The 16,291-nt window shown below is 39.4% G+C and overlaps 1 protein-coding gene across 4 annotated transcripts in view; it reads left to right on the top strand.

Moving 5' to 3' along the window:
- The window catches only part of tbxas1 (thromboxane A synthase 1 (platelet)), an 88,341-nt gene that overhangs the window by 62,121 nt on the left and 9,929 nt on the right, over positions 1-16,291 (top strand). The gene's annotated exons all lie outside the window — the stretch shown is intronic.

Raw genomic sequence — 16,291 nt, forward strand, 5'->3', positions numbered from 1 at the left:
GAAATGTTGAAAAATTGATGGAATTCTGATTCCCTCTGAAATAGCATTAGACAAAAAGGAGACATGCGATGAAGGAGAGATAAAGGAGAGATGAGAGTTCAGTTGCCAATAAATATGGGCAATATTGTCTTCACAAATTTGAGCAAAATATGTGACATTATTGAGATATCTACTAAAACTCAAGAGGAGACGTGAGATTATTGAGGTCTTTTGCTCAGGAAAAATACCTGAGCAGAAGGAGCAGAACTCTCCTTTGAGATTAAGGAGATCTTTTTGGATTTTTCTCCTTCAATAACATGATTTCTCAATGCTGTCATTGCATTTATTTGTAAAGAATATGATCTAACAACGCCAAAAATGTGCAGATTTATACTTTGTTCCCCAAACTACTATTATGAGCAAGAAAAAAACATGAACAGCAACATACTGTACAATTCAGTCACCTTTCATTGTTACTGTTGAAACAAATCAATAATAAACTGTTATTTATTTGACTTCTGTTCTAAATGTACTTGCACATTCGCTCTGAAAATATCACTATGCATCCAACAATAAAAGGCAGCATCCTGCTTCTTTTATAAATTGATAGAAAATACTTTGACACATAGGAGGTTACAGTTCCACATACTGATACAATGTATACAAGATATGCTGAGGAGTGACTATAAAGACCACTTAACTTGACATTTCTATGCTTGACATGAAGTAAATAAAAAAAAAACTGGTTGTATAAGTCATGTAGGCTACAGAATTTGTTCTTTGTAGGATTGAAGAGTGTTTGATCAGTTTAAGCCTGGTGCTTCTAGATCAGGGGTGTCAAACTCAACCACTAAAAGGACCATATTAAAAAATCTTAACAAATCCATAGGCCAGAGAACGCCTAGTGTTTTTTGTTTTGTTTTTAAAAAACATTTTGCTATAACTGAACTGGCTATTGTTTATTCAAAATATGTCAAAATATCAACAGCAAAATATAGGCACTTGTAATAAACCATGAAATATTACATGAATACTTGAATTATTCAAATAAACACACACACAATCTAAGCCACTTTTCCGCGAGGGGTGCTGGAGTCTAATTTAGCATGTCCAATTGGCCTGACTGCATGTCTTTGGACTGTGAGAGGAAACCCACTCAGACACAGGGAGAACATGCAAACTTCACACAGAAAGGATCCTGGTCACCAGACTGGGAAATCAAACCCAGACCTTTTTTGCTGTGAGGCGGCAGTGCTACCCACTACCCCACCCACGTCATACATACATACATGCCTTAATAATTAAATAAAATTATATCCATATGTATATGACCTTCCTTTTTAAATGTCCCCAGGAGGTAGGTCTTTTAAACCCACCTATGTGCTTGATCTAGACACCTGGCATCTTTTCTTTGCTATAAGTTCATTCAGTCTTGGGATCAATTTCTGTGCAGCTGAGCTAAGTGTTTATATTGGTTGAACTGCAGCTGAAGTGCAGCTAGTGTGTTTCATGATATGAGTGGTGTGGAAGAATTGAGGTGTAACTGCTGTCCTATAAATTGTTGTTGTGGGAGGGGATAGAAGCGTGCATTACGTTGAAGTGCATGCTGGAGATTGTAGTGCAGTGCATTGTGAAACAGGCTAATATTAATAGAAAATTAATAATAATAATGTGTTACATTTATATTGTGACTTTCACAATCCCGTGTTTACTTAATTGAAAGACTTTTGCAGGCCAGGTAGGATAGTGTTTGTTGTCTTAACTGGCTTCAGTTAAAAATAGCTCATTATGAAGTGTCAAATTGCTATCAGTATCAGTCAAAATCCAAGGTTTCAGTATCGGTATCAATATTGGTAAAGAACAAGTGGTATCGTGCTGTCTCTCTTTTTTTCTGTTTTCTTCTTAATCCAGTGAAGCTGGACTCTGTGTTTACTGCTCCCTCTATTGATTCCAGAATTGCAGATAAGGAGTTACATTTCTAAAGGAGGATGGCATTTGGAGCTGATCTGTATCTCTTCGTTCCTGAACAGTGTGTGGCACTGTGTGTGGTAGTGTGTACGCATACTGTACCTTCTGTGGGACCATGTTAGATTTTCTCTTCCGTTATACCCTGCTACTATCCATTGTCCTCTTTCTCCAGGGCAAATACTGCATGGCAGACAAACAAATAAAAAATTCAGAGGTAGTACTGCATTGTGAAAGTAAGATATGTTTGGCTAGGTATCTTCAACGGTGTGAGTACAGTGTGTCTGTCTGCTGAGATTTGTCATGTATTCTGCTTGTTTCTATCCATGCAATCAGTGGAATGGAGCACAGAGACCCACTTATAAATATAGCACATGATTTTTCTGCTTCTTGTGCAAAATGTGTATATATATATATATATATATATATATATATATATATATATATATATATATATATATATATATACACACACATTTTTGTCATTTTTCAGTTTTTGGCATAATTTGAAAATGTCTGTTGCCTTTTACACAGTGTGTGAATTTCATGATTAATGGACCAAAAGAAAAGGCCCCAAATGACTTGGTAAAAAGTTTGGTTCCATTGACTTACATTGAAAGTAAAGTATGTTTTTTCCTTCTCCTGTAAAGTTACCATTTTGGAGATGCGAGGTTTTGTTCTGACAGCAGCGATATATATATATATATATATATATATATATATATGTATGTGTAGTGTGTGTGTGTGTGTGTGTGTGTGTGTATATACACACACAAGTATTCAAGTAATCCTAAACACAATGAGTGATGTTGAGGTCTGGACCCTGGGGTGGTCAGTCCATTGTTCTGAGAGCACCAGCAGCTTCTTTGTTTGAGTGGCCCATTTTCTTCTTTTTTGTCTTTTTTTATTTCTTCCTGACAGCTGCACATCCTTTCGAACCAATAGCTTTGTCTTCTCACAGTGGAAGGACACCTGTGGATTTTTTAGATCTGAAACGACAAAAGAGTGCAGCTTGATTTTCTCCTGTCTCTTAAGATGAAAGCTTTAAGTACTGTTTTTCTGGTGGTGACAGTTTTGGTTATGTATCAAGTATTGCATGCTTCTTAAGAGTCTCATTTCCTCTGTATCCTTTAAGAATTTTTTGATGTCTAGTTTTGGAAACTCCTGTTGTTTCATTTATTTCTCTTGACATTCTGCTTCCTTTTGTGAAATAGGTGTATTATCATATATCTAATTTCCTCAGAAATGTCTCTTGAAAAGTAAATAATTTGTACTTAATATCCATTTTGACTGGAAATGAAATAAATGAAGGGTGCTCCGTGGCTTTTGCACAGCGCTGTGTATGTAATGGAAGAATAGGGAATAGTAAGGGTTTGATTCCTGGCTGAATACTGCAATCTAGGGGCAGAGAGAAAGCTCTAAAGCTCTTAGAGGGAGGATGGTGTGGGTGGGGGGTTAGCAGAGAGAGCTGCGAGGGTTAGAGAGCAGCTCTATATTAGTGTGCTGTTAGGGGAATAAAGGTGGCTCGTGCTGACCCACATTGCTTTTTTTCAACGTGTATTTTCAGTCATCTTCACGAGGTCACATTACCCAGCAGTCTAATGTTCCAAAGCCAGCACTCTGGATAAACAAAACACTGGCAGAGGTTTTGCGTAATGCGGTTTTGATGAAATCTGTGATTAAAAAGAGAAGGAGGGGGGCAGCATGTCTCAGTGCTCAGATAAACAGCTAGTGAAGAGAAATGAGAAAACAGAGTGGTTTACAGTGATTTCATTTAGCAGTTCTGACTGGAGCCGCTCTGTTAGCCGTAGCACTGCTACTCTGCAGTCACCGTTTTTGCCCCATCGCATTCTTTTCCCATAACGCTGCCACAGTGGCTGACACATAAACCCGGTCTTGTTAAACACGCGCATGCATCGGCTGAATCTTAATACCTGCAGCCAAGGCCAGCCAGCCACTCAGATCAAACAGCAGGGCTAGTCAATCTCAATGAGTCCCTTTCTTCACTTTCATCTTATTCACTCGTTCCCATTGACACTCACATGCTCCATTTAGCCCTGCTCAGGAAGTCAGGGTCTTTTTACCTTTTTCTTTTTTTTTCAAGCAGCAGGGAGTGTTTGAAATGTAAACCCTCTCTGAAGCTTTTTGGGCATCGTTCATCTCTGGCAGTGAGTAAATGTGTCCTACATGGCAGCTTTTACATCAAATGCCTCCTTTTTCTTCTGCGAGATGGCAGTTTGTGAGATTATTAATTTTTGCTTACTTCGTTCACTCAGTGCTGGTCTAAAAATGGAAACTGTTATTAGGTAACGTTTCATGGATTCCTCCACACTCAATCATTGATTTGATGCTTGCTTTAGCATTATGTGATGTGTGTGTGTGTGTCTTTGTATGTGTGTATAAGTAAAAAGATTGCAAATCTCAGGATTACAGACACACCTGCAGTTTGACTACAAAGGTTCTTTCGAGGAATCCCATAGAAGAACCACTTTCAACTGATAATTCCTTAAAGATATTTTGTAATACAAATATTATTATTATAACGTACTGATACAGTACCGTGCAATAGTGAGAGACCACCCTTTAATGGTTTAATTTCCATTCAACATGGCCATTAGCTGTAAGTTATTCATTTTTCAGTGTCTGAAAAAAATCAGAAAACATATGTTTAACAGAAATTACACACAAGCCTCAACAATTAAATATAATGCAAATTTTTCCAGGGTGGGTCCAACCTTTCTAAGTTCAGTCTTAGAAGTTGTTGCATTTTTTGCTTCTCACAAACTGAGTGATCCCAAACACATTCAGTGATGTTGAGGTCTGGACTCTGGTGTGGCCATTTCATTGTTCTGAGAGCACCAGCAGCTTTGTTTGATTTGATTTTGTTTGATTTGACTTTTTTTGTCTATTTCTTTTTTTCAGTAACAGCTACACATCACAGCTACATGTTGACTTTCTTTATGCAAGTGGAAAAATATATATTTTTTCCAAGTAATATTTCACATTTAGGCCTCAGCTATGCAGTCCTGTGTGGTTTCTGCTGGACTAAATTTCTATTTATGTGTTTTTGGAGGACTAAACTGTACAATCGCTAATAGCCATGCGCGCTGACTTTACACAGAGCAGCTGGGCATCGGTCCACAAGACATCAGACTATAGTGGATGTGAAGGTCATTCTCCCCCCAACTGGACCTGCAGTGCCTGGCACTGCTCTTGAATTTAGCTCAGTGAGGAGCAAAGCGGCGTTCAGTTTATTTGGTAAATGCATCTCACTGTGCTCAAACTGAATGCATCAACACTGAGAGCTTTTGAAATGTCACTCTCCTGATCAGCAGTACAGAGCACTGACTTTGTACTCTAACACAGTGAAATCACTTTAAAACATAAAGGTTTATCCAGTCATCACTTATTGTACAGAAATTTTTGTTATTTGATACTTAAACTTACACATTTGTAAAATGTAGGCCTGTCTTAAAATTGAGTAATTTAATTTAACATTTCTGTCATGTACAGGAGAAAGATTTCTTAATTTATTTTTTTATTCTACCTCTTTTTGTGCCAGAAGTATGTCAAAATATTTGGCCCCATTCACCAACCATTCTGAGCAAGAAATTTCTTCTTAAAACCCACTTATGTAGCTTGCACTATGATTCTGACTTTCACCAGTGTTTTCTTATTTGGAAAAAAATTAGGATGAGGATGATGGATGAGGTGGGCAGCACGGTGGCGCAGTGGGTAGCGCTGTTGCCTCACAGCGAGGATGGCCTGGGTTCGATTCCCGGCTGGACGACCAGGGTCGTTTCTGCGTGGAGTTTGCATGTTCTCCCCATGTCTCCGTGGGTTTCCTCCAGGTATTCTGGTTTCCTTCCACAGTCCAAAGACATGCAGTCAGGCCAATTGGACATGCTGAATAGCCCCTAGGTGTGAATGTGTATGTCTGTCTGTCTGCCCTGCGATGGACTGGCGACCTGTCCAGGGTGTTTCCTGCCTTCCACCCAATGACAGCTGGGATAGGCTCCAGCACCCCACCACGACCCAGAAGCGTAAGCGGTTTAGATGATGTATGTATGAATGAGGTCACTTTTTTCTCAAAATATTGAGTTTTTATAAAAGTAATGTTTGTCTAAATAATCACTTAGTTTCTTGAGATTTTGAGATACAATCCTAAAATCAGTTTCAAGTAAGTAATTATTTTGGGATAATGCATCATTATTACAAGATACTACATCAATATCTTGAGAAAATAAATAATGATTTAGCCATAATAAATGATAATTATGAGATACTTAGTCATTATTTTGACATAATCAGATGCTTTTTTGAGAAAACAAGTAATTTTTTAGATACTAAGTCAAAAACCTACTGCTGACAGAAGAAAGAAAGGAGAAAAAACTGTAGGTGATTTTTTTCTCCTCTTCCTGGTAGGAATGGATTTCTGTGTCCTTGGATGTAATGTTAACCTATTAGTAATAGATAGTAATAGATCTATCTGTGTAATGCGTTAACCTTATTTACGTGCCACAGCCATGATGCTAAAGAAAGAGCAATAAAATCATACGTCAAAAGTGGATCCCCAACAAGAACTACTGAATTAAGCGCAAAAAAGTGTTTGCTCATAAATGTAAAGTTATTTTTTCCATCAGTTGTTCATCTGTCCTAAGCTTACTTGGCTGTAGAAGCTTGACTCAGATAGGTGAATACTTAGCCTGACAAACTCTGAGCCTTTCTGTTCTGTTGTAGCGGTGTCACTGATGGTGACTCTGCGCTGTCTCCGAGCTCCAGCACACTGCATTTTTACCACTGGGTGGTTTAAGTGGCAAACATGTAAATGCCTTGCTGCCTAAAGGAGTGTGTGGCTGGCTGCACACAATGTGGCTGCTGGTCTAGCCTCTCATTTTCTCTTCCCAGGCTGTGCGGTGTCTCCCCAGGGGGTCCGTCATTAATTTGCCTTTTTTATCTGCATAAATAGCAGAGCCAGATGAAGCGGAGCGTCACCTAATGAGTCAGCCAGAGGTGGGAGATGGGGGGCGGGAGGGTGAGCTACAGAGCAAAATTACACATTTTCAGGCTCTCCTGCTCTATAAAACAGAAACAAGGAGGGGGGAGGTAGGGATGGAAGACGTCAGGGTGGGGAGTAGAGAGTAGGACGTAACGTCGATTTGGAGAACAAGAAGATGGACAGAGTCATTTTAAGCTACGGGTACTGTAAGATTTGTGGAAATATAGTCTAACTGTCTCAAAGAGGAAATTTTGTTTGGTTTTTGTTCAAGTATGTTAAATCCATTCATCCATCCATCTCAGAAACTTAATATTTCATTGTGCAGCTGGAGAGTTTGATGACCTAATTCAGACTGCATATACAGTCGTGTGCAAAAGTTTGGGCCCCCCAGTTAAATTACCTATTGTGTTTCAAAGTGCAAGTAAGTAACACATCTTTTACAGAACACACTTCTGTACATGTTAATGCACAATTTATTTACTGAATTTAACATTATGGGGGAAAAAATAAATCATACAATGTCGCCTGTTCAAAAGTTATGGCATGTTTTATATTTTAGGGGTTTTTTTTCCAATAATTTCCAATAATTTGAAAATTACGCACTAAAATTTGCAGAAAAAGCTACTGATTTTTCAAAACTTATGCATAATTAAATAGCTAATATGTACACAAAGCCATTCAGAGTAGTTTGATGTGAAAGGCTCTGTTCTAGAGAAACATTCTTACTGAGGCAAAATTGTTCACAGCAGGGTTGATAGGAACCCAATGTCTAAAGGGTTTAATGCCCCCTCACTGAAGATTATTATATGAAATGGTTATGAATACACTGCCTGATGTCTGAGGCATTGTTTTACTTTAGTTCTGAGATTTTGGACTGGAAGGTATTTTTAAAAGCCATTTATAGTGGAGAGCTACATTCAGGGTGCTGTAAGGTAAAATAGTCCCCACGCTCCCAACAAAAATCTCATTTTAGCAGATTTACCTCTATTTTACCATTACATATAAAAACATGGGTAGGTTTACTGGTGGTTTTGGATTGTTAATTAAATAGTTATATTTGCATTGCAGACATCAGTAAACTTCTTGAATCAAGTGCTTCACATCAGATCACTCTGAATGACTTTGTTTACATCTCAATGTCTGAATAATACAGAAATTTAGAAAAATTGGTGGAATTAATCTTAAGTTTGTTTCCCATAGAGCACATGTGTCAAGCTCTAGTCCTGGCGGGCCAAAGCACTGCAGACTTTAGCACGCTACCTCATTAAACGCACCTGATTCAGCACATCAGCTAATTAGCAAGGCCTTCATGAACTGAATCCAGAGCGTTAGATGTGGGTAAATGATAATCTCTGCAGCACTCTGGCCTGGAAGTTCCCCAGTTTGACATGCCTGCCGTAAAGGATGTGTTATCTTTGTATCACATTGAATCAGCAAACTGTAATTTGACTGAAAGTGTTCAAACTTTTGCTAACGACTGTAAGTAAGTTTAAGAATTGGCTCTTACCTTGAAGTTTTTGATGGATTTTAGGACTCATGACAGATCACCAAGTTGAAGGCCAGAACAGGGCACAAGTACAGTTTGGTTCCATTAACAATATGATAAAACATTGACCCCCAGACTTTCATCACACCTATTCTCATCTAACAGCCCGGTACATTTCACAATAAATAAAAGATTTTTAAGACTATTTGTAAGACATCTCATCTCATGGCCAGTGGAATTGAATGGAGGCAGAGAAGATGCAGAACAACAGAGAATAGAGGATAAACGTATGAACAGATAAACAAACTGGTCTTATAATCAGTATGGATACCATCTGTCTGACGTTTGATTGACAGGGTAGCCTCCTCTTGGCGCTAAGCATGCAGGTGAAGGGAAAAACAGAAGGAGGAATATAAGTATCTGACAGGAGGTGCAAAATGTGGAGGTTTAGGTGGAGGTAGTGAAATATAAAGAAAGAAAAGGTAATGCATACAGACAGGAGAGCATGACTGTTCTGTTGAGCACTCCATCAGAGAGAAAGAAACAGAGAGGAAAGGAGAGAGACAGCAATGCATAAAGCATAGAGAACAAAAACGCAAACGTGACATAAACAGTGGAGCCGAGGGAGGTGTGAAACAGACGGAAAAAGCGGAAGCACGGGAAGAGTTGAGAGAATGAAGAGGTGAAAGAAGCAGAGACAGCAACTAAGGGTGGCCGTCGGGGGGTGGGGGGGCGAGCGAGAGCTAAATAGAGAGCGAGAGAGAAGGAAAGAGAGAGCAGTGAGTAGCCTGGCTTTCCTGTGTGTGAATAATTCATCTGTGCTGTGCCTGTGAGGCTGAGCCTCCGGGGGGCTCTTTCCCTCGCTCATCTCCCCTCACTCATATCACTCAAGCCTGAATAAAGACCCTGCATCTCCACCGCTAAATTCAATAACACTGCCTTTGATCCCGCACCAGCCACGGCACCGGAGCTGTCGGTTCCCATACATATTGCTCTTATTTGTCTTTTAGCTTCTCTGCAGCCTTCTAATGAAAGTTTAGAAGCCAGATTTGTAGCATTTATGTGTTTTAGACTGGCTGAAAAGGAAATAATAAGAATCTCATAAGAGAAACTCATTATACTTTAACTTTGGCGCATAACATTGACATAAACATGTCATATTGTCACAGTCCAAAGAAAAACAAATATCTCCAAAATGGTAACTTTACAGGAGGGGACAAAAATGTTCTTTACTTTTAATGGAAGTTAACATAAATAGATTTTATTCTAAGCAATTTTTCGCTTGTCCTGAGCAGTGGGCAGCCCTATCCGTAGCGCCCGGGGAGCAGTTGGGTGTTAGGTGCCTTGCTCAAGCGCACTTCATTCACGTACTGTCGGCTAAGGGGATCGAACCAGCGACCTTCCGGTCACAGGGCTGGTTCCTTAACCTCCCTGCCCCTCATGGGTTGTCATGGCAGGTTATGTCCAGTATCATAACAATGTCATGTTCCCAGAACTAGTCATAATGTTTGTTGTGATAATATTTGATATCATAATGGCTAAATAGAGTATATTTAGAAAAAATGTGCATGGGATATCAGCTGTCGTGACATCAAACCTTATTGCTTCTATCATTACTGTCATTACGATGACCGATAATGGTATCTGGCTCTGTTATTTTAATGAACACAGTTTGTCTTGACAACTCATGACAGCATTAGATATCTGCAAGTAACAAGGTGTTACAATATTTAGCTCTTTCTATTGGCCCATTCTTCATGAAATATTTGCACAGTATAAGGGCAGCTAGCGTTTTCAAATGGTACCAGAAACAAACACTTAACCCCTTAAAATTCCAGGCTTATGTACTAAGGCTTAGTAACTACAGGGACTCCCAGGTGAATGAGATATTCTTAAGAAGAGAACTTTCTTTTTGTTGCTTACTTTTAAAACCATTTGAAAGCTGCTCTTACATTGTGTGAATGTTTGAAAAACAACCTTTAAAGTTACATTAATAAAAGTTAACTTAAGAAGGTTTTTGCTTCTCCCATAAGGCTGTAAGGTCTTCTTATGATATGATAGTGAACAGCCCGTATTCTACTCATCCTCTCTTTTTGTAAAACAGTTCAATTTGTTTGATGATTCCAGAGAGAATGAGAGAGAGAGGCATGTAGGCTCTGGGGCTTTAGCTCAGATGAAGGCTCTCTGGTGGGTGAGGAGCCCTGAACCCCTGGGGTCAGTGTAGCAAAGCCTGGACACTGTTTGATTAGGAGAGCGGAAGCTCCGTGGGAGAAAGACAGTGAAGCAGCTCTATGCATCTCATCAAAGTGGCACAGAAGTGTTGGTTTAGGGTAAAAAAGATGAAAGAAAGAAAGAGAAAAGTGTAAAGTTAGAGAGGATTAAGACAATGCATAGAATGTAAGGAATAGATTCTCACCAAGAAACAGTGCGTGACCTTCATGGAGGTGTCCCTCTTCACTGTGTCTCAGACAGATGAAAGAGGATCTGATTAGCAGTGTGGACTTTATGGTTTAAATCTGTCTTGTGTTCATCTGAAAATCACAGACTCTGTGTGTGAGTGTTCGTCCTGTTACTGTGAGAGGTTTTCTCTGCTCTGCTTGAGGATGCTTGTCACGCTATGATGAAAAGGCAGCTCAGAGGAGATGGAGATGCGGTCTCTGGAAAGAGTGAAAGACAGAAGGATGGGCGGAGTGCTTAGAGCACTGATCCAGGAAGAGAACCCTCTCCACCCACCCCCTTCTCTCTCTTTCCCTCTCTCTCTTTCTCTCTCTCTCTGTCTCTGTCTCTCTCTCTCTCTGTTTCTTTCTCCTTTTCTTTCTTTGTCGTTTTATTTCTTTTTTCTTGTCTTTTTCTCTTACGCTCTTTTCCTAGCTCAACCTCTCTTTTTATTTCTGTTTCACTCTATTTCTCTCTCTGTCTTTCTCTGTGTATGTCTCCTACTCTTTCTCTCTTTATATGCATATCCTTGCCTTTATTCTTAATCTTTCTCTTTCACACTTCTCTTCTATTTTTCTTTCTCTGTTTCTTTCTGTCTCTCACTTTTTCTTTTTTCTTTATTTCTCTCCTTCTCTTTCTCTCTCTCTCTGTCTCCCTCTCTCTCTCTCTCTCTCTCTCTCTCTCTCTCTCTCTCTCTCTCTCTCCCTCTCTCTCTGTCTCTCAATTTAGTTTAGTTCAAGGTTGCTTCATTATTATGCCAATATTAGCACTTGTACTGCAAAGCTTTGGTAAAGAGTTTAAGAACAGCATAAATACTTATTTGTAATAATAATAATAATAAAAATAAAATGTACATGCTTGTGGTATGTGTCTCTGACGTGATGCGGTAACTCACTCTTGCTCTTCCCTTATACAGGTCTCTCTCTCTCTGTCTCTCTCTTTCAGTCTCTGTGGTTAAGGCAGCATGGGGAGAATAGAATAAGCCTGTATGTGCCTGTGCATGTAAAGACAGAATACAAATAGCTGTAAAACCATACATCACACCAATAAGGCATTAATGTGTCAGCTGATATGTCAAAATGATTGTAAAGAAACAAATGCGTTTGACAGAATGTCTAAATGCCTCTGATTCATCAGAAAGGCCAGAGAGGGCTGTTAATGAAAATTGATTGATGAGAGTGCTTAGTTGCAGTGGAGTTATAGTTTGCTTGGTTTAGATTAGGGCTGCACAATGTACTATACTGCATGTCAATCATTATTGCTGTCAGTATTGGCCTTTGCATGCTTTGATTATAATGTTGCTTTTTGTAGCAGTTCTATTCATCTAATGAGCTCATCCACAGAAATGTCCTTTGCGTGTGTGTGATGCTGACCAGTCTCTGGTCTTTCTAATAAGAACTTGTAAGATTACTGATAAATCACAGGCAGTAACACTCATCTGATGTGAAATATATATATATATATAACTTCACTGTGAGAAGACAACAGTATGGGTTTGAATGAATGTGTTACTGAGAAAAAGAAAATTGACCAAAAAGAAAAACATTTGAAAATCAAGCAGGGAAGCTGCTGGTGCTCTCAGGACAATGGACTGATCACCTTAGAGTCTAAACAACACTGAATGTGTTTGTTACTTGGATCGTGTGAAGCAGAAAATGCAATCAACTTCTAAGACTGAACTTTGGAGGTGTAGAGAAATATCCCCTGGCATAAAACTATATTCTGCAATTGTGCAAACAGTGGAAAAACTAGCCCACTGTAGGAGCAGTCTTTTCCTTTGTTGCACAACTGCACTAATTACTGTTGTTTATTGGGTGGCAAATGGTATTTTTTAGCCCAGTCCAAAGCCTGCATTCATCTGTGTTGTTCATTCATTTTACCTCTCTGGATTTCCACAGTGACCTTGCTTACTGTTTCACTCCAAGACATGTCTTTAAACACAGGCACAGATCACTGCACTAAGCCCCCTTGCAGGAACACCTGACCCTAGACTGCATTGTGTAAGACAGTCTTTTGTCTGAGAGTTAGAAAAAACCCCAAAGTTTTCTTTCGAGCAGATGCTTTAGCTTTTCTGTTGCAATGTTGATGTTGGTGGATGACTCCCTTGTTTGTTATTTGGTGTTTGTACTCTGGCCATTTCAGTTTCCTTGGCTCCAGTAATGGACTGGAGCAGATGAAGCCATCAAAATGCTGCTGCCACACTGGAAGGCCCCATGAAAATGCTAGCACCCCGGGGACAAGATGCTTCTGTAACTTAAACTTCCATAAACAAGCCCTCTGTAATTCAGCCATGCCTTCCTGACTGATGTGTTTCGAACATCAACAGCTGTCAGACGCCAGCCATTGTTACCCCACCCCCTTTGCTCAGACTCCTGGGGGGTGTGTAAATTAGCCACTTCACTGCTGCTGTGTCGGTGGTGGCCTTTGTATTTTTACTCTAAAAAAGTGCTGCATTATTTACCTACCCATGCCTTTCCTACAAGGCTGTTGTGTTTTATCAGAAGAGATGTACGATAACATATTAACATACAGCCTTTTTCATCGCAGCTCATGCCACCTCTTGTCACTCAGACATACAGTACTGTGCAAAAGTCAGAGACCTTCATTCCTTTCATTTCCTGTCAACACAGCCATTATTTTATATATTTACAAATTGCTATTTTTTAGCATCAGGAAAATATCTATTCACATATTTAACCTAATTTAACATATATTCAATGGAAATTTAACACAATCTTCAGCAACTAAATATCACATTTGAAAAATCTGATTTTTTTTTAGTGTTTCCACTCTGCCCTTTTCGCAGCTTTTGTTCTTTGTGAGAGACTTGCTTTTGGTTTTGCAAAAAAATCTGCAGGGATATTTTTCCACACCTCAAAAGTTCAGTCAAAGGAGTTGGTTGCATTTTCTGCTTTGCACAATCCAAGTAAACCCAAACAGATTCAGTGATATTGAGGTCTGGACTCTGGTCAGTCCACTGTTCAGAGAACACCAGCAGTTGTATTTTCCAGGTTTTCTTTTCTCAGTAACTTCTTAACAGCAACACATCCTTTCAGACTCATAGTGTTAAGTTGACTTCTCACAGTGGAAAGATGGACAGAAACACCTGTGGATTTTTCAGATCTGAAACAAGAGTGGAGCTTGATTTTCTCCTCTCTCTCACAGATGAAAGCTTTAAGGACTGTTTATTTGATGGGGACAGTGTTGGTGGTCTACCAGGTCTTGCACAGTTGCTAGGAGTCCCAATTTCTCTGTATCTTTTACTTATTAATTAATCAGTCCAAAACTCAGGTTTTCATTAACTTTCCTTTGACTTTCTTCTTCCTTATGCAAATGGATTATCTTGTATCTAATCACCTCAGAAATATCTTCAGAAAAAATAGTAACTTCTACTTAATGGCACTTGACTTTTCACAGTACTGTATGCACAATTACTTGCACAAATAATTAATGCACAATTAATGCTTTTGAAGCTGAGAGAGAAATATTTTATATTTTCTCATGTGGCCCTATTATTCAGTGTGAAAGGGTCGTGTGGTACATCATCGAGAGCAGATTTAGTAGAAATAATAGTTTTACAATATTTGTTTATATACACATGTATAATTTACAGTCAGCGAGAGCACAGAGTTTCTACAATGTTTGCGGCAGCTCTTTAATGCTTGTTTCCTTGTGTTAAGTGAATTTAGGCAGTCTTATTAGAAGCCTGGCAAATGTTAGTGGTCCAGCATGAAGTTGCATTGACTGTAATAGCCATTTTCGCAATGCTCACCAGCAGCATGTTATTATCATTATGGCAAAGCCTACATAATTGCTTTCACTGCAGGGAGCCTTATGACCTGTCATTTGAATGTCCATTACTGCGCTATTCTTCGACACATCAAGCTAAATTGAATAAAAGGTGCTCAGAGTAGCAGTAAGTGCTAAATGCGGAGCCTGCGCTGGCTGTTTTAATGGCTCCATCACTGACACACAGAGGGGCCGTGAGAAGACCATAATGAGACTCAGATACATTGGTGGAGTCGGGCCTGGAGTTCACGGCCTAGCCAACCACACGACCATGAAGGAAACAGGCCGAGGGTGCATTCCTGAAAGATTCCGGTGGACGAGGGTGAAGATGGAGAGGAGCATGGGAATTGCATTGAGAGGAGATCCCCTCCACCCACTCCAAAGTTCAGCCGATTCACTGCAAACCTCTCTGAGCCTTCTCTAAACACTCAACTGAAATAAACCAGAGCAGGGCAAACCATTTAATACAGCAGGGCTTGAAATAATACAACATTTTAAAGAGGCAGAAAGCCTCTCCGGCTAAATTTGACTTATTGCTTCTGAGATTCCAGGAACTGTTTGTTGGAAGTGTTATTGCAAAAAATGTGTTAGATTTGTGTCCATCCCATGTGGCTTTGTTATTATTTGCTTTACCCTCCTGTGTTTCAGAAAGCCTAAGCTTTGCTTTGTTTTCTCATGCATGAGGGCGATCCCAGAGTCAGAGTCGTAAGCTGTGCAAATGAAAAGCGCCTTTTGCAATGCAACCACTTCCTGGCACTGTCTTTTTGCAGGTGTGTGAGCGTGTGCATAGGTGTGTGCAAATGGGATCAACTGTGCTCCCTCTCAGTGTGATTGAAATGGTAATTTCTTTTCTGAAAAGATGTTGTAGGTCTACTCCTTAATCCCTATCTGTCCAAGTTATCTACAGACTCAGAACTGTTAAAAGAATTGTTATGGTTGTGCTTTATTGATCTTCCCACATAATGTTTTGTAACCTGGGCTCTCTCAGTTCTTCTTTCTTCGTCACGCTCATATATATCTCAAAATCTTTAGGTCGCGGAAAATGTATTGCCATATTTCACAGCTTCTTTATTTACTCTTATATTAACTCCGTGTTTACCCTCTGTCTTCCTCTATGGCCCTTGCAGTGCACCTATAGCTGCATTTCACTTTGCATTTGCTGTGTTGTAGTGCAATATGGCAAAAATACAATATAGCAATACCTGACTTAGTTTTTCTAAGGTGTCATAAGTTGGTGCAGACAAAAATTTACAATATTTTTATTTGGTATTTCACATACTGCACTGCACTAAATTCAGCTATACAGCCTTATTATATTATTATGCTTTCTTTGTAATGAAACAGGCTGATGTTCAGTTAGGTTAAGTATCGGCTGTTTAGAAGGAGAATGAGCCTCACTGTTTTCCAAGCTAATTTTATCCACGATATGTTTAGAAAAGTATATGGTGATGTAATTTATCACGGTAACGATAAAATATCATCATATTGATCACTACTACACATTCCTAGTGCAGCTAGTATTGGGTCTTTTCAGCCATGCTCCTCATGCTTCCACAACTTAGGCTGCCTTCATGACAACTGGGAACTGTTTTGAGATTGGAAGGAATGGATGCACAGTCAGCTTGTTTTTGTTTATT

This window comes from Colossoma macropomum, unplaced genomic scaffold (genome assembly GCF_904425465.1).
Source record: "Colossoma macropomum unplaced genomic scaffold, Colossoma_macropomum, whole genome shotgun sequence".
In the NCBI taxonomy this organism is placed as follows: Eukaryota; Metazoa; Chordata; class Actinopteri; order Characiformes; family Serrasalmidae; genus Colossoma; species Colossoma macropomum.